General features: G+C 46.2%; 1 long non-coding RNA gene across 1 annotated transcript in view; it reads right to left on the reverse strand.

Moving 5' to 3' along the window:
* Positions 1-17,095: 17,095 nt before the first annotated feature.
* Positions 17,096-26,244, reverse strand: part of LOC147111167 (uncharacterized) — a 36,763-nt gene continuing 27,614 nt past the window's right edge. The window contains exons 3-4 of the long non-coding RNA XR_015080054.1: positions 21,833-21,940; positions 17,096-18,452 (exon numbers count right to left, since the gene is read on the reverse strand). This is a non-coding gene — a long non-coding RNA (uncharacterized LOC147111167). The remainder of the gene's footprint in view (positions 18,453-21,832; positions 21,941-26,244) is intronic.

Consider the following 26,244-nt stretch of genomic DNA (forward strand, 5'->3'; position numbering starts at 1 on the left):
GTCAAGGCTCCAGCACAAGAAAATGTGTCACAACTGAGGTCGTTCCTCGGGCTGGTGAACTACTACCATAAGTTCTTGCCAAATTTGTCTACCGTACTACACCCACTGAACACCCTACTGCAAACGGGGGTACCATGGAAGTGGAATGACGAATGTAAACGAGCTTTCCAGAAAAGCAAAGAATTGATCACATCAAAAGAGGTGTTGGCTCATTTCAACCCAGCACTACCTGTAGTGGCGCTTCTTAGTTTCCAAACAGGCAGGCCACTGGGCTGTGGGGCTTTTAACATCGAGTAGACGCGTGTCGAAATAAAACGTTCCCAAACGTAGCTTTGTCTTTTAAACGGTTTACTATAATACTTAACAAACAGAATTACAAAGCAAACACGTATAAACGAACATGGTCAAAAACTGTACTGCTCCAAACCTCACAGCTTCTGCCTCTTTCACCACGTGCAGTTTAAAACTGTAAGATGGCTGCACCCATGTGTGGCTTAGGGACTGTTCTATTGTGGCAAGAATGAAGGGGGTGTCGGACTATACTACTGGAGCGAGAAAATAGGGGGTTTCTTAATACAATAAGTCGTTCAGGTAAATTAACTGTATTATGCCATTTAGCCACTATTTTAAAGTATTTTCTTAAGCTTTTATGGCTCTTACATTCCGGCCCCTAATTGACTAGGCACATGAAGCATATCAATTACTCAAACATTAAGAGTCATAAACTAATGAGTTCAACATATTTACAATACAAGTGTCCACTTTTTTCTTTCGTTCAGGAGCTTTTCACGCTGCTTCTTGTAGCAGGCAGAGCTTTGTGATCGGTCTCTCCAGGGTACTGGTCTTGGTTTGCAAACAGACGCGACGAACGACGCCTCTGGCGTCTGGCATGGTCTTAATTATTTTTCCCATCAACCAAGAATTTCTAGGGGCTGAATCATCCACAATTAAGACAATGTCTCCGACGATGAAGTTCCTCTTTATTTTGGACCATTTTTGACGCTCCTGTAGCAGAGGTAAGTATTCTCTTGTCCATCTGGTCCAGAAGAGGTCTGACATATACTGAACTTGCCTCCACTTCCGACGGGCATACAGATCTTCCTTTTTGAAGACTCCCGGGGGCATGGCTGGCTGTGTTTTCAACAACAACAGGTGGTTCGGAGTCAGGGCTTCGAGGTCATTGGGATCATCTGATGTCTTAGTTATCGGTCGGTCATTAATGATGGCTTCGACCTCGCACAGAACGGTTTGGAGTCCCTCGCCGTCCAGCGCTTGCTGCTTCAGTACAGAACTGAGTAGTTTTCTTACGGTGCGTATCTGTCTTTCCCAGACACCTCCGTGGTGGGATGCAGCCGGAGGATTGAAGATCCACTTAATTCCTGTTGGCATCATGGCTTCCTGTATTTTAAGCTGATTCCAACCTTCAATAGCTTCCCGTAGTTCTCTCTCCGCTCCGACGAAATTAGTGCCATTATCAGAACGCATAATGGACACCTGTCCTCTTCTACAGACAAAGCGCCGCAAGGCGTTAATACAGGAATCAGTGTCAAGCGTGTGTGCCACCTCAATATGAACTGCTCTGATGGTCAAACAAGTGAAAAGCACACCATATCTCTTGACAAGGCTCCGTCCTCGCTTTACCTCGAAAGGCCCGAAATAGTCCACCCCTACGTTTGTAAATGGGGGCTTGTCTGGTAACAAACGGTCTTCAGGCAGGTCTGCCATTTTCTGCTCCCCAGCTCTAGCGTGTAACCGTCTGCAAACAATACATTCAGAGAGTATTTTTCTTATTACGGAATTAGCTCCTGGAATCCAGTATCTTTGTCTTAGCTTCGCAAGCACGTGATTCCTCCCACTGTGTCCAATACTCTGGTGTATATGCTGAAGAATGAGAGTAGCAACCCGGAGGTCCTTAGAAAGGATAGCAGGATGCTTGGCCTCCTCTGGCATAGCAGATTTGTTTAGTCTCCCTCCCACCCTCAGTACTCCATCTTGCAGTGTAGGGTCCAGCTTGTAGATATGACTACCTTTCTTGATTGGAGTATTTTGCTGTAGAGCTTCGGTTTCTTCTGGGTATCTTTGTCTTTGACTGAAGCAAACTATCTCCTTCTCAGCCTTGGCCAAATCCTCCACGGTCAATGAATTCTTGCTCAATGTGGTCTTGTGCTGATGCATATACTGCTGTAGAAGCATTCTCTGCTTATCAGGGTTACTTTCAGACTGACTGATAGTGGCTCGGTACTCTTTTCTCTTACCGCTCAGGTGTAGCAGCAACTCTTTCAACCTTAGAAACCATGCAACTGCTTTCCTCAACTGGTGCCATCCTGAGAAATGGTTAACAAGCTTGTTCACTGTGTCAAAGTTCTCTTTCGTAGTTATGAAATTTACTGTGACTGATCTCTTGACTTCGACGTCGTCTTCAGTAATCTGACTTGGCATATCTGGTCTTTCTGGCCATGATCTCTCTGTTTCCAGCAGATAACTTGGGCCTTGTATCCAAGTTTCACTCCTCATGAAGTTTTCAGCCTTCAATCCCCGTGAGGCTTGATCTGCTGGGTTTAATGAGGTGTTTACATACCTCCATTGAGATGGTTGTGTAGCTTCTCTAATGGATGAGATTCTGTTTGCTACGAAGGTCTTGAAGCGTATCTTCTCATTCTCTATATACTTCAGCACCGTCATGCTATCCGTCCAGAAGACAGATTCTTCTAATGGGAGCTGTAACTCTTTACGCATCACCTGGTCAACTTTAACTGCAACAACCGCTGCCGTCAATTCCAGTCTCGGGATGGTGACCTGCTTCAGCGGAGCCACCCTGGATTTTCCCATGAGGAGGACACAATGTTTCTGGCCCTGTTGATTTGTCAGCAAGAGGTAGGTAGCCGTGCCATAGCCGTCCTCACTGGCGTCCGAGAAATGATGTAGTTGAGCCGTCTTTGTAACTCCAAAACTCGCGGGCTTGATGCATCTACTGACGTTGAAGCTAGAAAGTTGTTGCAAATCTGTCAGCCATCTGTGCCATCTCTGAGCTTGACCTTCTGGGATATCTTCATCCCATCCTCTCTTGTCTCTACACAGCTCTCGTAGCATCAGCTTCACCGGCAGAATGAGTGGTGCCAGGAATCCGAGAGGGTCGTAGATGGAACTGACCACGGAGAGAATCCCTCGTCTTGTGGATGGTCTTTCGTTCACCATTATCCTGAAGTTGAACGTGTCTGACTCGATGCACCATTGTACACCAAGAGCTCTCTCGATAGGAAGGACATCGTGGCTCAGGTCCAGATCTTTGACTTCAGTGGCTCTTTCCTTTTCTGGGATAGAAGCTAGAACTGCTCTGCTGTTGCTTATCCGCTTAGTCAGATGGAATCCTCCATTCGAACACAGAGTTCTAAGGTCTCTTGACAGTGCAATGGCATCGTCTTCTGTTGACACGGACTTCAGACAGTCATCGACATAAAAGTTTCTGAAGATTGTCTCCACAGCCTCGGATGGTGCTTTGCCCTTGCCATCTTCTGCAGTTTTTCTGAGAGCGTAGCTTGCACAGCTGGGAGATGATGTGGCTCCAAACAGGTGTACGGCCATTCTACATTCCACCATCGCTTCACTAACGTCGCCATCTGGCCACCGAAGGAAACGCAGAAGATCAGCATCTTCGTCAGGGATTCTGACTTGGTAGAACATTGATTCTATGTCTGCCATCATGGCAACGAGCTCTTGTCTAAACCTAGTCAAGACGCCAATGAGGGTATTAGTAAGATCAGGACCTTGAAGCAGCTGGTCATTCAATGAAGTTCCTCTGAATGAGGCGGCGCAGTCAAACACTACACGGATCTTTTTCTTCTTTGGGTGATACACCCCGTGATGAGGAATGTACCAGACCCTTCCATCGTCTCTGTTCAACTGTTCTTCGGGCACTTTTACAGCATAGCCTTTCGCTATGATGTTTCTCATGAAGTCTTTGTAGTCTTCGTGAAAGTCGGGGTTCTTGTTCAGCTTCCTCTTTAGATTGATGGCGCGTTGCTCTGCTATGCAGCGATTGTTCGGCATCTTCGCGGTCTGTCTTCTCAGTGGCAAACCAATGTGATAGTGGCCATCAATGAACTGTGTAGACCTTGTCATCAAACCCATGAACTGATGGTCTTCTTGTGACATCTCTGTCTTTTCCTCACAGCTGCGTTCTGAGAAGTCTGCGTTGAACTGCTGTATCAACAGCTCTTCAATGCTTGCGATAGAGATGCGATTAACTGTGACGTTTTGTCGTTCCTCCTTGTTCGACTTGTGGCCATCATCTCTCCTTACCGGTCCATTGATTACCCATCCAAGGGCTGTCCTGACGGCGTAGGGTCCGTCATCCTTGCTGTTTATCACCTGCCATGGCTCCATAGTTTTGTAGGCATTGGTTCCAATTAATAGGCCAATTTCTGCTTCAATGTATGGGAGACGCACCTTTTCTAGGTAGGGCCATCTATCCACATCCTTCTGCAGGGCTAGGTTCCCTATTCTAACAGGAATCTCCCTCTGTGTGAAAACATTAGGCAGGTCTATGAAGTCCTTCTCTTCAAGTCCACACACTTCTAGGTCTGACAGGATATAACTTTGCATTGACTTCTCATGACCCATGGTGCGTAATAGGATTTCTGTTCTTCTGCCTCTAACGTTCAGCTGTCGCATGAGTGATTCTGTGCAGAACGTTGCTGAACTACCTGGATCCATGAAGGCGTAAGTCTCCACAACCTTCTCACTCCTCTTAGACTTGATCCTTACTGGTACGATGGCAAGGATACAGTCACTGTCACCGGCCCCAGTGAGTCCACAAGTCTCTGGTTCTAGCGACACCAGAGCACTTGAAACAACCTTCTCGTCGGTATTGTTTTCTTCACTCTTCTTAGGGACTTGTTCTTCTTTATGGATATGCAGCAGACTGGGATGTTTCCGAGTGCACTCTCTGCATGTTGTTCTTTGCTTACAGTTTCTACTCAGGTGCCCCTGAGAGAGACATCCAAAACATAGGCCGTTGTACTTCAGGAATTCGATTCTGTCCTTATGTGGCTGTGCTTTGATGTCGCTGCAGAAATCCAATGTATGATTCTTCTGGCAGAATAAGCATGGCTTCTGAAAGGCATTAGCAGGCGTCACTGTGCTGCTCTTTTTGGGAGATGAGTTCTGGGGCCTTTCTTCCTCGGCCTGAGTGACGATAGTTGCAAAGCTGCTTCCCCTGGAACCACCTTTCCTGAGAGTCTTTGATTCAGCAGGCTTGGCTTTCACTCTTCCATCGGTGGTCGGGCTGACATCCTGGATGTTTCCAAACAATGGGTCCCTAGCAATTTTAGCCTGTTTGTCTATGAAATTCACTAAGTCTGCAAACCTGGCTCTACTTTTCCGTCTCTCCATTATCTCAAAGGCTGTTCTTCTCCATTGTTCTCTCATCCTGTAAGGAAGCTTAGAGATGACGATTCTCATAGTCGTAGGATTGTCCATCTCTTCCATGAATTCAACATCCTCCATGGTGTTGCGACATCCTATGAGGAAGAGAACATATGCGTTCAATGCCTCTCTGTCTTCCGATCTGATCTGTGGCCACTTGGTAGCCTTTTCGATATATGCAGTGGCTATCTTCAGCTCGTTACCATAGTGCTCCTGCAGCAACTTCCTGGCTTCTATGTATCCCCGGTCCGGTCTCATGTGTTCACAGCTTCTGACCAGGTCTTGTGGTTTACCACTGGTGTACTGTCCCAGGTAGTACAACTTATCACTGCTGCTCTCTGTCTTGGAGTCAATGGCTTGTTCAAAGGATCTGATGAAGGGCTTATACTTGAGTGGGTCGCCTTGGAACACTGGTATGTCTCTTTGAGGGAGTCGAAACAGATTCTGTTGTTTTACAAGCATCTCTGTAATTTCGTTCTGACGTTGCATCACTCGGTATAGGCTTCTCCCTGTGTCTTCAGGCCTCTGGTGGTCATCAGCAGGGTCTAGTCTAGACCGTCTGACGTCTGGGGTAGCATCACGTGCTCCTGTTAGTGGAGAGGCCACTCTTCCACGCTGTAATGCCGGGGAATTGCTTTCGGGCTCTGTTGTAACTCTTGAAGGTGCCCTGGATCCAACTCTATGTGGCAACGTTGACTGGCAGTGGCTCCCGCCGTCCCGTGAGCCTTCATAATCTTCGTACGCACTCAACCTGGCATCTGAGACCTCGATAGCTGTTTTCATCTCCAGCCGTTCTTTCTTTGCCTGCACCTGGGCCCGCTGGGCCTGCACTTGGGCCTGTTGGGCCTGCACTTGGGCCTGCAGTTGGGCCTGTTGGGCCTGCAGTTGAGCCTGCAGTTGGGCCTGTTGGGCCTGCAGTTGGGCCTGCAGTTGGGCCTCTTGGACCTGCAGTTGGGCCTCTTCCCGTTCAAGAGCTTGCTTCTCATCTAAAGATGCTGCGCGCGCCATCAACGCCGCCCGTTCAGCCTCCGCTCTCATGCGTCGCGCCGAGCTTGTGGTAGAAGCGACTGACCTGCGTCCAGAAACAGAGCTACCTTCTTTTCGATTTTTGCTCGGTCTGGCGGAAGTCTCTGAAATGCTATCGTCTGGTCCGACTTCATCGTCAACCTTATCTTTCTCTGCTGTATCAGCATCTTGACGAATTTTTAACATCCACTGCTCCGTGGCCTTGATATAGTCCTTAATGCTGGTTGATTTAAGATCAAACCAGTCGTGCTGATCAGTGTTTCCCTCTTCTTCAGACAGAAGTGCTAATACATCTTCATTGAGTATATTAAATTCTTCATGCAGCTTGGAGAAATCGTAATACATCATGTCTTCAGCTTTCTTAATATTACCATTATCTTCCATGAGACGATCAATTATCTTCATTTTTCCAGTTATCTGAACTAATTTAGCCTTCCTTGCACCTATGCTTCTATGTAACTTCTCTTCCCTTGCCTTTGGGGTGAGCTTTATTTCCCTCTTTTGGCCAGCAATCCTTCTGGCTGGGGGAAGCTCCTGGCTCCTTAAGGCCTCGGCCATTTTACCCGCAGCTCTTATTTAGCTTCTCAACAGAATGAACAAAGCAAGTAACAGTCACTGTACCTTCGCTTTCTTAAATTGTCGTCTGGCTCCGTGACCATTCATGTATACGTTCGCCGACGATTCCGTCCCTTCCTTCTTAGGGAGCTAGTTTTTGACTAATGTAGTGGCGCTTCTTAGTTTCCAAACAGGCAGGCCACTGGGCTGTGGGGCTTTTAACATCGAGTAGACGCGTGTCGAAATAAAACGTTCCCAAACGTAGCTTTGTCTTTTAAACGGTTTACTATAATACTTAACAAACAGAATTACAAAGCAAACACGTATAAACGAACACGGTCAAAAACTGTACTGCTCCAAACCTCACAGCTTCTGCCTCTTTCACCACGTGCAGTTTAAAACTGTAAGATGGCTGCACCCATGTGTGGCTTAGGGACTGTTCCATTGTGGCAAGAATGAAGGGGGTGTCGGACTATACTACTGGAGCGAGAAAATAGGGGGTTTCTTAATACAATAAGTCGTTCAGGTAAATTAACTGTATTATGCCATTTAGCCACTATTTTAAAGTATTTTCTTAAGCTTTTATGGCTCTTACACTACCAATTCGGTTGGCGTGTGATGCATCACCCTATGGCATTGGAGCGGTGCTGTCACACAAATTCTCAGACGGCTCAGAGAGGCCAATAGCCTTTGCGTCACGATCACTAACCTCAGCCGAGCGTAACTACGCCCAGATTGACAGGGAGGCCCTCAGCCTAGTGTGGGGAGTGAAAAAGTTCAACCACTATCTGCACGGGCAGAAGTTCACCTTGCTGACTGACCACCAACCACTCGTCTCCATCTTTAATCCAAAGAAGGGCGTTCCGGTGATGACGGCGCAACGGCTACAAAGATGGTCCCTTTTTCTAGGGGCGAACCAATATGAAATCGAGTATAAGGGCACGAAACAGCATGGAAACGCTGATGGGCTATCACGCCTGCCACTGCCTACTGCGGAGGAAGCACCAGCAGTGGACCCTGTCGAAATATTTCATTCGACTATAATTGAATGCTTGCCTGTAACTAACGCTGAGATAGAGAAGGAGACCCGAAATGACCCGACACTGTCTCGGGTATATGACTTGAAGGTGGAGGGATGGCCAACACATGGCGACTCACTGTTGCCAGCATTCTCATCCAGAAGAGAACAGCTGTCAGTATGCCAGGGGACCTTGATGTGTGGATCCCGAGTGGTAATTCCACCCAAGTCAAGGGAGAGAGTGCTCAATGAGCTTCATGAAGGCCATCTGGGAGGGGTGAAAATGAAAAGCCTTGCTAGGGCTTATGTGTGGCGGCCGGGGATCGATCAGCAAATCGAGGACCTGACAAATAGCTGCTCAGGATGCCAGAAGGTCCAAAATGCACCACCACATGCCCCTCTACACCCATGGGAGTGGCCCTCATCTCCATGGCAACGGGTGCATATTGATTTTGTTGGTCCATTCATGGACTCAATGTTTTTAATAGCCGTGGATGCGCACTCGAAATGGCCTGAGGTGATCAAAATGTCCTCCACCACCACGGAGAAAACTATTGCAGTCCTACAGACCATATTTGCCAGGAACGGCTTGCCAGAGCAGATTTGCTGTGATAACGGACCACAGTTTGTGTCCGAGGAGTTTCGAAGATTTATGAAGAGGAATGGGGTAAAGCATTACACATCCGCCCCGTATCATCCAGCCACAAGTGGATTGGCTGAGAGGTTCGTACAAACCTTTAAGAAAGCAGTAAGGGCATGTGCGATGACGACATTCCACTACAGCACAAGGTGGACAATTTCCTGTTAGCCTACAGAAATGCGACACATGCAGTCACCAACCAGACCCCGGCCATGATGTTCTTTAACCGAAGGTTGAGATCTCGTATGGATTTGCTCAGACCAAATGTACAAAGAGATGTTGAGAATAAGCAATTCCAGCACATCAATGAGAAGCTTCAATGTAGGGCAACCAGTCTTGGCCCGCGACTACCAAACAGAGAAATGGCAACCAGGAACGATATGCACACGGCAGGGGCCACTAATGTACACAGTGGATGTTGGGGAGAACATGGTGAGACGCCATGTTGACCAGATCCTAGAGTCTCAGGAACGAGTCAACCCCATGTCTCACCCATATGTACCTGGTGATGAACCCGACATACCGGTAACATCTACCCCAGAAACAGTAGCATCGGAAGCTGATGAACCAACCGACGACAGGGGGCCAGAATCGCCTCCGCACCAAGAGCAAGACACTCAGGAAAGGCGCTATCCAGAAAGGACCAGGAAGCCTCCCCAAAGACTGAATTTATAAATAGACTATTTTCAGTTAATGTTGCATGTTAAAAGTGTTAATTGTAATTTGTTGATATTTAATTGTTAAATGAATGTTATGGTACTGTTAATCTAAAAAGGGAGGAATTGTAGTATATGTACCTTTAAGGGGAGAACTACTTTTTACAGCTCCTGTATACTGTAGTACCAGCAGTGACCACACCTGTATATAAACCCTGAGTAGGGATCTGTATAATTAGTTTTAGAGTAACCCTCATCCAGTAAACACCTGTTGATTGTTCCCTGCAGTCTCTTGTCTCATTATTGAAGGAAATACAACATTAAGATACACGGATCTAACACTTTACAGCGCGGTTTCAACGTGATGACGTCATGCCGTTAGTCACGTGATGCCCCAATGGCGAGAAGAACGTGATGACGTCATGACGTCAGTCTTCTGACCAGAGGATCAGTCCTCGTGGAGCCCTCAAGGAGAGCAGACCTGTAGTTGATGTATTCCAGCAGTTTCCAGTTAAAACCTGTTTTGTTCCATTAAAGTTCATCGTTTTAATTGCCTGAGTCAAACTCAGTCTTTTTGATAGGAACCTCCGTTCCTACATTGGTGACCCCGAATTCTACGAACAACTTTAGTGGAAGATTCATCATGGACACAAACGCCGTCACGCTGAAACTGCCACAGTTCTGGGAGCAACAACCAGACGCCTGGTTTATCCAGGCTGAAGCCCAGTTCGCCATTAGGAACATCGTCGCGGATCAGACCCGTTATTATTACGTGGTCTCCGCCCTCGACAGCACAACCGCCTCACGGATCATCAGCCTCATCGGTAGTCCTCCTACTGACAGCAAGTATGATGCGATTAAGGCGCGGTTGCTTCAGGTTTTCGGGCTCTCAAAGTCGGAGTGCGCTCGTCGGCTCATCACGCTGCCCGGCCTCGGGGTCTCCAAACCGTCCGAGCTCATGAGCCAAATGCTCACGCTCTTGGGTGCCGAACCGGAATGCTTCCTCTTCCGGGAGCTTTTCCTCTATCAAATGCCTGAACAGGTTCAGGCTGCCCTAGCCAGATCCGACATTACAGGCTGCGCCGAGCTTGCGGCTGAAGCCGATAAGATTTTCACGGTAACCCAGCAGTGCTGCGCGGCCACGAGGCGCCCATCCCCCACAGATGCGGTTCCAGCTCCTCCTACAGCGGGCTGGTGCTCCTACCACACCCGTTTTGGCGCGAAAGCACGATGCTGCCGTTCCCCCTGCAGTTTTTCGCCCAAAAACAAAACACCAACAAAGCGCCGGAGGCGTCCCTGGTGAAGGAGGACCGGGTCTAACGGGCGCTCCGTGGTGGCAATGGCCGTTGGATCTAAGGGGAAACGCCTTTATATCACCGATTCCCTATCGAGCCGCCGTGTTCTTTATGACACCGGGGCGCAGTGTAGCATTCTACCTGCGTCGAAGCTCGACATGCAGACTGGGAACCTCGTTTTTTCCCTCGTAGCGGCTAATGACGCAGCAATTCGAACTTTCCGAAAGCGGCGGGTCGAAGTTTGTTTCGGCGGTCAGCGCTTCTTCTGGGAATTCGTCACGGCCACAGTCTCACAGGCCATCCTAGGGGGGGATTTTCTGTGTGCCAACAGCCTCCTCATCGATGTCCGGCACCGCCGGCTGATCAATGCGGCCACCTTCCACTCGATTCCATGCTACCATGGTACCTCCGTGTCGTGCTCTATTGCCTGCGCATTCCCTCCTCCGGATGACTTCACGCGGCTCCTCGGGGAGTTTCCGGAGCTGACAAGGTCCACTTTCTCCTCTTCGGCAATGAAGCATGGTGTTGAACATCATATCACCACTACTGGCTCCCCGGTTTATGCGCTGGCTAGAAGGCTCGAACCCAGCAAGCTCGCGGCTGCGAAGGCGGAGTTCGACACGATGGACCGGCTCGGGATCATTCGGCGATCCAATAGTCCCTGGTCCTCGCCTCTCCACATTGTGCCGAAACCAGGTGGCAGCTGGCGGCCATGCGGTGACTACCGACGCCTGAACAACGCCACCACTCCAGATCGGTACCCGATTCCGCATATCCAGGATTTCTCGGCCCATTTGGCAGGAAATTTTTTCTTCTCTAAAGTCGACCTCGTCCGTGGATATCACCAGGTTCCAGTGCACCCACACGACGTCCCGAAAACCGCAGTCATCACCCCTTTTGGCCTCTTTGATTTCCTGCGGATGCCGTTTGGCTTAAAGAACGCAGCACAGGCGTTCCAGCGTTTAATGGACTCCGTTCTTCAAGACCTGCGCTTCATCTTCGTCTACCTTGACGACATTCTCATCGCCAGTGCCAGCAAGGAGGAGCACATCTCCCATTTGCATTCCCTCTTTACGCGCCTCAGCCAACACGGTTTAATCATCAACCCGGCCAAGTGCCAGTTCGGCCTGCAACAGATCGATTTCCTGGGACACCGCATAACATCGGACAGCGCCGTCCCCTTAATGACGAAGGTGGAAGCGGTTACCTCTTTCCCGCGGCCGTCGACAGTCAAGGCCTTGCAGGAGTTCCTGAGGATGGTCAACTTCTACCACCGTTTTGTCCCCAAGGCAGCTCAACTTATGCAACTTTTGTTCGGGGCCCTCAAGGGCAAGTCCGGTAAGGATCCAATCAGCTGGACGGCCGAGATGGTCCAGGCGTTCGGCAGCACCAAGAGCGCTTTGGCCAACGCAACCATGCTGGCACACCCACTTCCAGGTGCCACCATCGCCCTTACCACCGACGCGTCAGACTACGCCATCGGTGCAGTGCAAGAACAGTGGGTCAACGGCACGTGGCAACCGCTGGCATTTTTCAGCCGTCAACTACGGCAGAATGAAAAAAAGTACAGCACCTTCCATCGGGAGCTACTGGCCCTTTTCCTCGCCATTTGCCATTTTCGGTTCTTATTGGAAGGGCGTCCCTTCACGGCTTTTGTCGACCACAAACCCCTTACGTTCGTCATGGCCAAGACCGCCGAACCGTGGTCCGCTCGTCAACAACGTCACTTGACGTTCATTTCCGAATTTACCACGGACATTCAACATATGTCTGGTAAGGACAGCCTGGTGGCGGATTGCCTCTCCCGTGTGACGGTCCACGCGGTGCACCTGGGGATCGACTACGCCCTCATGGCTGCAGATCAGGCCTCGGACTCTGAGGTCCAATCATATAGAACCGTTCCCTCTACCTTCCAAGCAACCGACGTCACTTTCCAGGCTGCAGGTGCCGTGCTCCTTTGCGACGTCTCCATGGGCTTTCCACGACCTATCGTGCCAGTCGCATGGCGCCGGAAGGTTTTTGATGCCATACACGGGTTGTCGCACCCTGGGATGAAGGCTTCACAATGGCTTATGTCGGCGAAGTTCGTCTGGAAAGGTATGCACCTCGATTTCCGTGACTGGGCTAATACCTGCGTCGTCTGCCAGAAGGCCAAAGTCCAGCGTCATGTTAAAGCTCCAGTGGCTGCGTTCGCTGTTCCAGAGCGTCGTTTCGACCACGTGCATGTGGACCTTGTGGGGCCACTTCCGCCTTCTCAGGGTTATACTCATCTCCTCACCATGGTGGACCGCACCACTAGGTGGCCAGAGGCAATTCCTTTGGTTTCCACCGCTTCGGCAGACGTTGCTAGAGCTTTCATCTCCTGTTGGGATGCCCGTTTCGGGGTACCGGCGGACATTTCTTCTGACCGCGGGCCACAATTTTCCTTGGAGCTTTGGAACGCTGTGGCTCAGGGGCTCGGCACCAAACTTCATCGCACCACCGCCTATCATCCACAGGCGAACGGCCTTTGCGAGCGATTCCACAGGTCGCTTAAAGCCTCTCTTCGGGCCAGTCTTCAAGGTGCAGGATGGGTGGACAGACTTCCATGGGTCCTTTTGGGTCTTCGTACGGCACCCAAAGACGACCTGCAATCGTCTTCAGCTGAACTCGTCTATGGCCAGCCGCTCCGAGTACCAGGGGATTTCCTCCCTTCTCCCACAGAGCCATGGTCCGCCTCCCAGCAACTCGTTCGCCACCAGGAAGCAGCCAGATGCTTCGCTCCGGTGCCTACATCCAATCACGGTTTTGATGTGCCAAATAACTGCCCGAATCCGTGAAGTTAAAGCTTAAGACTGAAGCCTTTTATTAAGTAAGAATCATGGTAGAGTTAACAGAGTTCATCATTGACCGAGCCCTTGGTAGAACATACCAGAAGAGGGGCGGGGCCAGGGAGGAGCATTAGTGGTTCCCCCTGGTGGAACATTCCAGACATTACAAGTACAAGTACAAATATCAGAACACAGTTATTTCATCACATTCACCCCCTGCTATAGATTCAGTCTGTCAGGAGGTCTGATAATCCTCTGGGAACGACGTAACTCTTGCTGAGGCTCCTCCCAGAGTACTAACTCTGGTTCATTCGAATTCCCAGAATCATCAGTATTTTCCACACTGAGGGTTTGTGTCTCTGAAGGTCCAATACTACGATTGAAAACTCTACTCTCAGAGTCGAACTCTTTTCGAGCTCCAGCAGGTGCAAGATCTTTAATAGAGACCGTATCCTCTCGCCCATCCGAATATTGAATATACGCATACTGGGGATTAGCATGGAGGAGTTGTACTTCCTCCACCAGTGGATCAGTCTTGTGGCCTCTCACATGTCTGCGCAACAACACAGGGCCCGTGGTCGTCAACCATGTGGGTAACGATACTCCATTAGTAGCTTTTCTTGGAAAACTAAACATCCTTTCATGAGGGGTGGCATTCGTCGCTGTACACAAAAGAGATCTTATGGAATGCAGCATGTCTGGCAGGACATCCTGCCAGCGAGAGGTCGGCAGGCCTCGTGACTTCAGAGACAGTACGATGGCCTTCCACACTGTCGCATTTTCTTTCTCGACCTGCCCATTACCACGAGGGTTATAGCTGGTAGTTCTACTCGTTGCAATCCCCTTCGATAGCAAAAACTGTCATAATTCTTCGCTCATAAAGGAAGAACCCCTATCACTATGTATATAGTTAGGCATGCCGAACAAAGAAAACAGTTGGCAGAGGCATTTAATTACAACAGCACTAGTCACATCTGGACAGGGGATAACAAAAGGGAACCGAGAGTACTCGTCTATAATATTAAGAAAATAGACATTACGGCCGCTCAATGGAAGGGGACCTTTAAAATCGAGACTCAAACACTCAAATGGTCGAGTTGCTTTAATAAGATGAGCTGGCTCGGACGGCTTATCGAAGCGGGGTTTGCATTCAGCACAAACATGACAGGTTCTGGTCATTGTCCGGACCTCCTCAATAGAGTAGGGTAGATTGTGGGACTTAATGAAGTGGTTCATTCTGGTAACCCCAGGGTGGCAGAGTGCGTCGTGGAGACTTTGAAGCTTATCTGTACCTAGACTAGCACATACTCCTCGTGACAAAGCATCCGATGGCTCATTAAATACTCCAGGCCTGTACTGAATATCATAGTCATATGTTGACAGTTCTATTCGCCATCTTAAAATCTTATCATTTTTGATCTTGCCTCTCTGCTTAGTGTTGAACATAAAGGCCACAGATCGCTGGTCAGTAATGAGCGTAAACCGTTGGCCAGCGAGATAATGTCTCCAATACCTGACTGCTTCAATAATTGCCTGTGCCTCCTTTTCCACTGAAGAATGTCGAACTTCTGGTCCTTGCAATGTACGAGAGGAGAAAGCTACTGGTCTACCAGCTTGGTTAAGAGTTGCTGCCAACGCAAAATCAGATGCATCACTTTCCACTTGAAATGGGATCTTCTCATCCATGGCACATACCACTGCCTTCTCAATGTCCCATTTTATATTAAGGAACGCCTCCTGAGCTTCCGCCGATAGCGGAAAAGACGTCGACTTAATAAGAGGTCGGACTTTGTCTGAGTAGCTAGCCACCCACTGGGCATAGTACGAGAAGAATCCCAGACACCTTCTTAAAGCTTTTACAGTGTGAGGTAAAGGTAATTCCTTAAGTGGGCGTAATCTTTCAGGGTCTGGCCCGATTACCCCATTCTCCACAATGCAACCAAGAATACACAAACGTGTAGTATTGAAGGTACACTTGTTTTCGTTGTAGGTCAGGTTTAACCTCTTTGCAGTCTCTAGGAACTTCGCAAGATTTTGATCATGCTCCCGTTGGTCACGCCCACAGATGGTAACATTGTCCAGGTACGGGAATGTTGCTTCCAACACGTATTCATCCACCATACGATCCATCTCCCGTTGGAAGACGGATACCCCATTCGTCACTCCAAAGGGCACCCGAAGGAATTGGTACAGGCGCCCATTAGCTTCGAAGGCCGTATAAGGTTGGTCTTCTATTTTGATGGGGAGTTGATGGTAGGCAGACTTTAAATCAATGGTGGAGAACACGCGGTACTGAGCTATCTGGTTCACCATCTCAGAAATACGAGGCAAAGGATAGGCATCTAATTGGGTATACAAGTTTATAGTCTGGCTATAATCGACCACAAGTCTTTTCTTCTCATTAGTTTTAACCACCACCACCTGGGCACGCCACGGGCTACCACTGTGTTCAATGATTCCCTCCCGTCCCGTTGAAGTCTTTCCACTTCCTCTTTTATAAATGTTTTATCTTCTGAACTATACCGTCAACTCTTAGTCGCTATAGGTCTACAATTAGGAGCAAGGTTCGCAAACAAAGAAGGCGGACTTACGTTTAAAGTAGAAAGGCCACAGACTGTGAGCGGAGGCTGAGATCCACCATACTTAAGGGTAACGCTCTCATGCTGACACTGGAAGTCCAAGCCTAATATTAAGTTCACACACAACTGAGGTAATATGAGGAGTTTAAAGTCCTTATACTCCGTATCCTTAACGGTCAATGTGACTTTACAATATCCAGTTACCTCCGAAGTAAGGGATTTGGACGCCATCACAATTTCACTTCGAGTAGGATACACCTTCAATGAACAGGAGTTAACAAGGTTGGGGTGTATAAAACTTTCAGTACTGCCACAGTCTATCAAACACCCAGTAGGGCGACCATTAATCTTAATGCCCATCATAGATTTTGACAAGGAACACGGTATGGTCTGGTCAACCGTAGCCGAGGCTAGAGTAAAACGATAGGCGGCAGCAGAGAAGACATCGGGTACAGGATTACCCTTACACACTTTACTAAAATGTCCCCGTTTCTTACATTTAAAACAGGTAGCCACTCTGGCTGGGCAACTTTGCCTGGGGTGTTTAGGTTGGCCACAAAAATAACACTTAGACCTACGGGGCACAGCCGCAACAATAGGATTAAGTGGGGGCTCCATTGGTGTTATGGATGCCTCCATACTCGGAACACACGAGGCTGAGAGAGATGCATGGGCTGATGCATACACTTCTGAATTCTTCTGGGCTACATCTAACGATCGAGCAGCAGCGACGACCGTTTTTAAAACTAACGAGTCGTTCTCGAGGAGTCTCTGTCTAATATAATTAGATCGGAGGCCAGATATGAAAGAATCGTGGATGGCTTCTTCCTGATACACTATGGCAGAGACAGCCTTGTAGTTGCAACCCTTAGCCAAAGCCTTAAGGTCCTGCAGGAAATCATCCAGAGATTCCTCGGGTAATTGCCTGCGAGTAGACAGGAGATACCTGGCGTATACTTCGTTAACCGACTTAAGGTACTGGGCTTTAAGAGCTGCGAGGGCCTCTTCATATGTAGTAATATCTTCAATTATAGAGTAAGTTTGATGACTTACCAAGTTGGTTAGAAGACCCAACTTGTTAACCGTCGGATCGGTCGATGAAGCGATGAAGTGTTCAAAACATCGGAGCCAATGCGTAAATTTCTTCGACGCATCTGCCGAATGGGGATCGATATCCAGACGCTCTGGTTTCAAAAATCGATCCATCTTCCAAAAGTTGTTACTTAATAAAATTGATGTGCCAAATAACTGCCCGAATCCGTGAAGTTAAAGCTTAAGACTGAAGCCTTTTATTAAGTAAGAATCATGGCAGAGTTAACAGAGTTCATCATCGACCGAGCCCTTGGTAGAACATACCAGAAGAGGGGCGGGGCCAGAGAGGAGCATTAGTGGTTCTCCCCGGTGGAACATTCCAGACATTACAAGTACAAGTACAAATATCAGAACACAGTTATTTCATCACAGGTTTGCAGAACTCCTACATTTCGCCGGGACTGAAGAATGCGGAGTATGTATTCATCCGACATGACGCTCACCGGGATCCGCTCAAGCCCCCTTACACTGGTCCTTTCCGCATCATCGAACCAGGAGACAAATCCTTTTCGGTCGACGTCAGAGGGAAGCCGGATCACATCTCGGTGGATCGATTGAAGCCGGCTCACCTGGACCTGGACCACCCTGTCATAGTCGCTCAACCACCCAAACGAGGCCGACCGCCCGCAGCCGCCGCACCAGATCAACCAAAGCCGCCCGCCAACTCGACCACGCTCGCCACGCCTGCTCAACCACAACCGACTGCCAACTCGACCACTGGTCATCAACTTCCTCTACCAGGGTATCGAAGTTGGTCGGACAGACTTGTCAGACCTCCTCCTCGTCTTACTTTTTCTGTTAAAGACAATTCTGGGGGGGTGCATGTGGCGGAGCCACCAAAGGACTCAGAGCGGTTGTACATAATTCCTTTAACAGCAATGTAGTTACTGTCTGTGCCTGTACCTTTAATTACACTGTTTGACTGTACAATGTCTAGTTACCTTTACAGCACGGTTTCAACGTGATGACGCCATGCCGTTAGTCACGTGATGCCCCAATGGCGGGAAGAACGTGATGACGTCATGACGTCAGTCTTCTGACCAGAGGATCAGTCCTCGTGGAGCCCTCAAGGAGAGCAGACTTGTAGTTGATGTATTCCAGCAGTTTCCAGTTAAAACCTGTTTTGTTCCATTAAAGTTCATTGTTTTAATTGCCTGAGTCGAACTCAGTCTTTTTGATAGGAACCTCCGCCCCTACACTATCATGATTTCCGCTGCAATAACTGAAACTGATTCACCCATAGTGGAATGGTCTGCACAAATTGGAGAAGTCCAAAGTCCTGCTATGTAGAAATGATTCGTTTTGCACTTTATTCTGGTTTCCTGAATTCTTTTCCCTCCTTAGATGTTCCACCAACCTGCGTACAATGTGAACATTTATATAAAGAAACTGAATTTGCCAGTTATGAGTCACAAATGAATACAGTATATTAATGAATACAACATTATTATTAAGGAATGCACATTTTACAGAACTATGGCGACAGTTCTGACTCCCAGTGTTGTTGGGTGATACTCGAATGTAACATAGAGGAATTCTTCAGGTTTCAGATGGCAAACATGTTGCTTTTTCATTTTAATTTACTTTTTGTTTATTTTGGTGTGCCCCAAGATAAGGTACATCAGTGTTCTAACACAGGAAATGTCCTGTCTTGCAGATTAAGAACATAAGAACATAAGAAATAGGAGCAGGAATAGGCCACTTGGCCTCTCGAGTCTGCTCCGCCATTCAATAAGATCATGGCTGCTCTAGGGCTCAAAGCCACTTCCCTGCCCACTCCCCATAACCCTTCACTCCCTTATCTTGCAAAAATTTGTCTATCTCCACCTTAAATGTATTTAATGACCCAGCCTCCACAGCTCTCTGGGGCAGAGAATTCCACAGATTTATGACCCTCTGAGAGAAGAAATTCCTCCTCATCTCAATTCTAAAAGAGTGACCCTTTATTCTAAAACTGTGCCCCCGCATTCTAGATTTCCCCACGAGGGGAAACATCCTCTCTGCATCTACCTTGTCGTGCCCCCTCAGTATCTTATATATTTCAATAAGATCACCTCTCATTCTTCTAAGTTCCAATGAGTATAGGCCCAGCCTGCTCAACCTTTCCTCATAAGTCAAACCCCTCATCTCTGGAATTAACCTAGTGAATCGTCCCTGAACTGCCTCCAATGCAAGTATATCCTTCCTTAAATAAGGAGACAAAAACTGTACGTAGTACTCAAGGTGTGGTCTCACCAATACCCTGTACAGTTGTAGCAGGACTTCCCTGCTTTTATACTCCAACCCCTTTGAAATAAAGGCCAACATTCCATTTCCCTTTTTGATTACTTGCTGTACCTGAATGCTAACTTTTTGTATTTCATGCACAAGGACCCCTAGGTCACTCTGAACTGTAGCATTTTGTAATCTCTCTCCATTTAAATAATAATTTGCTTTTTTATTTTTCCTGCCAAAGTGTATAACCTTGCACTTCCCACATTATACTCCATCTGCCAAATGTTTGCCCACTCACTTAGCCTCTCTATATCCCTTTGCAGGTTCTTTGAGTCCTCTGCACAACTTGCTTTCCCACCCATCTTTGTATCATCCACAAACTTGGCTACATTACACTCGGTCCCTTCATCCAAGTCATTAATGTAGATTGTAAATAGTTGAGGCCCCAGCACCAATCTCTGTGGCACCCCACTAGTTACTGTTTGCCAACCGGAAAATGACCCATTTATCCCGACTCTCTGTTTTCTGTTAGTTAGCCAGTTCTCTATCCATGCTAATATAATACCCCCAATTCCGTGAGCTCTTATCTTATGCAGTAACCTTTTATGTGGCACCTTATCGAATGCCTTCTGGAAATCCAAATACACCACATCCACTGGCTCACCTTTGTCTACCCTGCTTGTTACATCCTCAAAGAACTCCAGCAAGTTTGTTAAACATGATTTCCCTTTCCTAAAACCATGCTGACTCTGTTTGACTGCATTATGATTTTCCAAATGCCCTGCTACTGCTTCCTTAATGAAGGACTCCAGCATTCTCCCAATGACAGATGTTAGGCTAACTGATCTATAGTTTCGTGCTTTCTGTCTCCCTCCTTTCTTAAATAGGGGTGTTATATTTGCGGTTTTCCAATCCGCTGGGACCTCTCCAGAGTCCAGGGAATTTTGGTATATTGCAGCCAATGCATCCACTATCTCAGCAGCCACTTCTCTTAAGACCCTGGGATGCAGGCCATCTGGTCCAGGGGGCTTGTCATCTTTTAATCCCATTATTTTACCAAGTACTATTTCCTTAGTGATAGTGATTGTCTTTAGTTCCCCCCTCCCTGTGGCCCCTTGATTATCCATTATTGGGATGTTGCTAGTGTCTTCTACCATGAAAACAGATACAAAATATTTGTTCAGAGTCTCTGCTATCTCCCCGTTCCCCATTATTAATTCCCCAGTCTCATCCTCTAAGGGACCAATGTTTACTTTAGCTACCCTCTTCCTTTTTATATACCTGTAGAAGCTCTTACTATCTGTTTTAATGTTTCTTGCCAGTTTACTTTCATAATTCATCTTCTCTCTCATTATTTTTTTAGTCATCCTTTGCTGGTTTTTAAAAATTTCCTAATCCTCTGGTCTCCCACCAATCTTGGCAACATTGTATGCCTTCGTTTTCAATTTGATACCATCCTTTACTTCCTTAGTTAGCCACGGATGGTGCTCCCTTCTCTTAAAATCTTTCTTTCTCACTGGAATATATTTTTGTTGAGAGTTATGAAATATCTCCTTAAATGTCCGCCACTGCATTTCAACTGTCTTACCCTTTAATTTATGTTTCCAGCCCACTTTAGCCAATTCTCCCCTCATGCCACTGTAATTGCCTTTGTTTAAGATCAGGACACTGGTTTGAGAAACAACTTTCTCACCCTCCAACTGAATTTGAAATTCAACCATGCTATGATCACTCTTTCCTAGAGGATCCTTTACTATGAGATCATTTATTAATTCTGTCTCATTTCATAGTACCAGATCCAAGATAGCCTGCTCCCTGGTTGGTTCCATTACATACTGTTCTAGGAACCCATCCTGGATTGACGGAAGTAGTACACGTTTAGGAACATCGTTAGCCCTGGGCTGTCTTACTAAGATGTACACTCCCAGATCTCGAGGAGCGCAGTCCTTTCGAGAAGAATCTGGTTCAACCTTTGATGGAGAAGCAGTGATTAGAAAGCCTGAACTGTCATAGGCATTTCCCCTCCTTCTCCAATTTTCTGACAAACACCTGGAGAGGCCATCAGACAGAAGAGGAGGTGAGATTAAAATGAAATCTTGAAAAATCATCAGAATGGTCACCAGAAAAACTTTGCTTTGTATACTGGCTCATTGGGAATAATGGAAACAGGTTTAAGAAATTCTCTTTAAGGAAGACCATCGTTAATACATATCTGTAGTGTGTCCAACATGATACTAAATTACAAACCAAAAAGCACGGCAAAGAATGATCATTTTAACAGATGTACTATAATCTTTAAATCATAGCCTCAGTGGAGCTTAACTCTTAACTGGAAATATCATCACAACAAGACCTCGACCCAACTCCAACTCCAGCCCATCACTCTCCTCACTAATCTACCAGGGATCAGATATATATTCATCCAGGAATACAAAGAATTCGATTTTGCTCAACCTGCATTAGATTGGCATCTGGTATATAGTTTTATTTTCAAGAAAGGTGAGTAAATAAATATGAATTTACCTTTGACTTTGGTGCTTTAACTGTTAATGGCAGTTATTTGCCCACTGGAGACAAGTTAGAGGTTTGCATGTGCAGACAGACTGCTTCTTTTGTGCCAGTTCATTACTCCTGTGGGGCAGAAGAACAAATTATTGCCTTCCCAGTATGAGATCAAGTTCCAGGGAATTTCAGCAAACCCTTTTGCTCTAATTCGAACCGTGACGTTGTTGCCTTGAAGCAAAAAATGAAAGGCTGATTTCAGCAGCTATTTGGGGCCCACTACGTTATAACTAAATCGAAATTTGAGATGGAAGACCAAAAACTGAGACAGGCTAACAACAAAGAAAGTCAAAAATATGTAAACACACCGATGGGAGAAATAAAAAAGGAAAGAAATGAGAGAGTCAGCTATGTTAACCTTACATTCAGTTCTCTGATTAGTGTGTGAAGCAACACGCACTCTTGTACAGGCTAATAGTTGAGTTGGGGCCAAATTATATAACACTCATCATCATTTGCCATTGCATTGTAAGAGAAGTAGTACGAAAAAAGGAATTCGAATACGCCCACACAGTAACCAAAGCTGAAATAAGTTTTGGCAACAAATATAATTTGTACAGCTAAAGGGGTTTGAGGAAGCATCTAAAACATGTCAAAGGTCCAAAAACAACAAATGGCTTTGTTTAATTATGTCATTTATCGAGAGACTAGATGACTGGCTGAAATATAATTTCATAAACAGAAAAAAATCTCAATTTCAACAGCTTGAAGTGGTTAGACAATAATGAATAATGAAGATTTCATTGAATTTCATTCTATTGCCCAACTGAAAGACTTGGAAAATTACATTCTGTTTACAAAGAGAGATACCCTAATGTTACAGAGTATTCAATAGCAATTAAATTTTATCATTTAAAAAAAGTACCAAACACCACCCTCCCCACCCCCCACAAATTTTCACTGGGTCTGGCACAATCAATACAGGTACCCAGAGTCTTACTTTTCGAATATAGCATCACAAAGGCTCATGGGTGGTGCAGTGTCAAGCCTACAAATTGTCATTCATTTGGAATTTGCCTTAAAAATATAATCTATTCCGATGTATCTCGTACAGAAAAATAGACACCACTGAATGGAGTGGATTTTTGTCTTCACAGCCCAGGCGTTAAGCATCACCTAGGCTGGAGGGCCAGGAGGAAAGTCGAGTGGAGAGGATCACAGCCCAGAACAGAGCCCAAATGGAAGGAAAATGGGGTGGGCTAATTTACAGGTCTGAATCCCCTCCCCTCTGCCCAGGCAATGCTTAATGCCCAGGCAGTAAGGATGAAAATATACCCAAATATTTTGAAATTGGTTTGCAATCTGTCTGTTTGATATATATTCAATGTTGACATTAGTAGAATAGTAGTTTGGTTTCCCGTATTTCCTACACTGTTGATTTTTGGTTTTAACTAGGTCATCAGTGAATAATCACTGAGCAGATACAAGGCATTTTATTCACATGGAAGCGTAAGAAAACATCAGGGCTTCAAACGGAATTAAGAACTTAAGAACTTAAGAAATAGGAGCAGGAGTAGGCCATTCAGTCGTTCGAGCCAGCTTCACCATTCAACAAGATCGTGACTGATCTTTTACCTCAACTCCAATTTTCCACCCTATCCCTATATCCCTTGATTTCCTAAGTATCCAAAAATCTATCGATCTCTGTCTTGAATATACTCAACGACTGAGCATCTACATCCCTCTGGGGTAGAGAATTCCAAAGATTCACAACCCTTTGAGTGAAGAAATTTCTCCTCATCTCAGTCCTAAATGGCCGACCCCTTATTCTGAGACTGCGACCCTGAGTTCTAGACTCCCCAGCCAGGGGAAACATCCTCCCTGCATCAACCCTGTCAAGCCCTGTAAGAATTTTATATGTTTCAATGAGATCATCTCTCATTCTTCTAAATTATAGGGACTATAGGCCTCATCTCCTCACTCTCTCTTCATAGGACAATCCCCCCATTTCGGGAATCAGTCTGGTGAACCTTAGTTGCACTCCCTCTAAAGCAAGTAAGGATACCAAGACAGTACACAGTATTCTAGGTGTGGTCTCACCAAGGCCCTATAGCATTGCAGTAAGACTTCTTTACTCTTATACTCCAATCCTTTTTGTAATAAAGGCCAACATACCATTTGCTTTCCTAATTGCTCGCTGTTCCTGCATGTTAACTTTCAGTGATTCGTGAACAAGGACACCCAGGTCCCTTTGAATACCAAAATTTCCCAATCTTTCACCATTTAAAAAAATATTCTGTTTTTCTATTTTTCCTACCAAAGTGGATAACTTCCTCCACATTATATTTCATCTGCCATATTCTTGCCCATTCACTTAATCTGTTTATATCCCATTACAGCCTCTTTGTGTCCTCCTCACAACTTACTTTCCGACCTACCTTTGTATCATTACACTAGGTCCCCACATCGAAGTCAATGATGTGGAATTGCACTTCGATAACTCTTAACAGCCAATGTTGACATTGATAGAGACCTTCATGGTTGGGAACAGGTGTGCGGTGTGGGACACTATAAATAATGAAAGAAGATTCTAAGCAATGCAAGAGTGCCGCACGGTACTTGGAAATAAAGAGCAAATACTCTACTACTTAATTTTCAAAAGGGAGGTCAGGTGAGACTTGGCTTGTGAAAAACACAGCTCACATAGTGAACATTCACACCACCCCAACTTGCCAGGTGTGTGATTCAAGCCTGCTGTCACACTCAGATATTAATTGCCACTCCTATTTTTGGCAGCAGTACTGGAATAAGCTTCTCAGAGTGCTGCTAAACACTAACATCTCAGAGTGCTGCTGAACACTAATATCTCAGGGTGCTGCTAAACATTATCATGCAATCCTACTGGGTATTTTGTATCAAAATGACTGACTTATCAAGACTTGAAATTTGAACTGGAATTATACAGATGAATGAGGTGAATGTGCTGGGCTATCTGGGTGCTATCAAAGTTCACTCTGTGCAGTGTTTGAGCACACACCAATGAAAGGTGCTATGGAGCGACGGGATGCAGTCTCCAGAGAAGTTTGGGGCCCCCACTCCACAGAGTTCCTGATCTCAGCTGTGTCACTGTGGGGGAAGTATGCACAAGGCCACAGAGAGAATGGGTCCTTATCACATTGCTTTTGTAACCTCCTGGCAGCTGGTTCAAGACTGACACTAGCAGAAGCCTGGGAACAGCCGGTGGCCCCCCAACCCACAGTCCTCTCGATGTAGGAAGTACATTGTCCGAGTAGATCATTCAAAAAATTAGAGGGAAACATCAAAAATAAAAATGTTGATATTTCTTCAATGTATCTATAAAGAGCATTTAGCTTTTTATTCTCATTCACCTTTATATTGTTTAGCATCATCATTTTTTCCCTTTATTGGACCTCTGCATTCTTACATGCTGGACATGCTGCTCTGGCCAGCTGGGAGAATCTTGTGTAACTTTCTGCTTGTGAACAAAACACGTAATAACTTGAAATGCTGGTTGACCTACCTTGCAACTGTACCAAGCAACTGTTGGCTATTTACAGTCTCCCCCTCACATAAAAAAAATTAACTAAACAAAGTAAAAGCTCAAAACCTTTGAAATCAGCAATTCTTGTAACAGGCAATTCTGCCTGCTTCCACTTGTTGTTTGGAGGTATTCCAATTGTCTGTGGTTAAAATGTATGAAAGTCTATCAGTCATGAGCGCCCACTAGGTTATACATGCCAAAAACAATGGGTTCTCACAAGACCTCACGAAGTTTACAAGTCAAGCACCCAAGCAACTGGAGGGATAAGTGTTGACAAATGGTTTGCATTCAGTGGAGTGCCAGGGAAATGTAAAATCCAATGGGTTTATTTGAAGATTTAAAACCAGATTGGTGCATGTTACCCTGTTGGTGGACTCCTCTGAGTGGTGACACAGTTGTGACCTTCTGATTCTCTCAACCACTAAGTAGATTATTCTACATTGCAGTGATGTGCTGTACCCCCTCTTTTACTAAGTTCTTGCCAACAGCACAAAGACGTTCTGCATCACTGATAATTTCCAAACGGAATGAATAAAGACGCAAACTTGCAATTAATGGCCACCTTCTTTACAGAAACATTGCTTAAGCAAGGTTTGGCAGAATCTATAGTAGAAACAGTTTGGACAAGTCACTATTTTATAGCCACAAGTGCTGCAAGTGATCGATTAACTAAATTAACAAATGTAAGTACAGAAGCAAAAATAATATCAGAGTTTTATTGGTGTGTAGTGTGTAGCATTTGTAATGGACATAGAATAATTGTTAGGAATAGAGAGATCAGCGTAACACATTAATCTACATAAAAGACTTGAGCTTTGCTCTTGTAGCTTATGACAGCTTTTGAACCAATCAGTTGTATTTCTACCTTGTA

Source organism: Somniosus microcephalus, chromosome 11, assembly GCF_052327205.1.
Source record: "Somniosus microcephalus isolate GS21.2 chromosome 11, FLI_Smic_1.0, whole genome shotgun sequence".
Lineage (NCBI taxonomy): Eukaryota > Metazoa > Chordata > Chondrichthyes > Squaliformes > Somniosidae > Somniosus > Somniosus microcephalus.